Source organism: Triticum dicoccoides, chromosome 1B, assembly GCF_002162155.2.
Source record: "Triticum dicoccoides isolate Atlit2015 ecotype Zavitan chromosome 1B, WEW_v2.0, whole genome shotgun sequence".
Lineage (NCBI taxonomy): Eukaryota > Viridiplantae > Streptophyta > Magnoliopsida > Poales > Poaceae > Triticum > Triticum dicoccoides.
Window position 1 is genome coordinate 623,354,926 of NC_041381.1, and position 792 is coordinate 623,355,717.

The window sequence follows — 792 nt, forward strand, 5'->3', positions numbered from 1 at the left end:
CCGCTGCTCTCTCCGACCCTTCTGCATAGCGGTAGGTGGACGTACTCATCTGCAGCCAACTTGCTCGCCGGTTGTGCTGTTTTATCCGACCTTTCCATGAACGCAACTTCATGCATGGGCATATTGGTGTGGCCCTAGTCAGCTCCTTCGGGTGGATTTGTTTTCTTCGCTTTGGTACCATGGATCTACAATGTGTTTGCACTGTTGAGTAGTTCTAGTGGCTTGTTTGGATTATCTAATCTGTTATGTGGATCTGCTTATGACCTAAACAGAGAATTCATTCTGTTTGGGATTGTTGATTGAATCTTTGGAGACATATTCTTCACTGAAATTCAATTAAATATTATCCTTGAAAGTAAGTACTGAATAATTCTCCAAGATGGTAGTTTCCTTCCAGAACTACAACTCATATCATTGTTGTTGCATATCCTTCTAGAACTGAAATGCAGGTTTTCCTTGCCATTGCCTTAACTGGCTTCCTCTGAAGATCATGGCTGTAGGACTGAACGCACGGGTTTGCGATTATGTATATGGTAGTTATCTTTGCAGATCATGATTATAGTTCACAATTTCAAAGCCTTGCATTACTGCATTCACAATAGTTTCAATTCGAAATTCTGCGTTAGACGAGGAATATGATGTGGATTTTACAAAATTTTGGATTCACTTCCTTAAGGCAAATGAACTAAGCAAAAGCAATACAGGGCCTTCTTTTCTCTGATACATGTAAACTTGAAATCTAAAAAGTGCTTACGCACTATTTAGACGAATCGAGCGGCCGGCTCTTGTCCG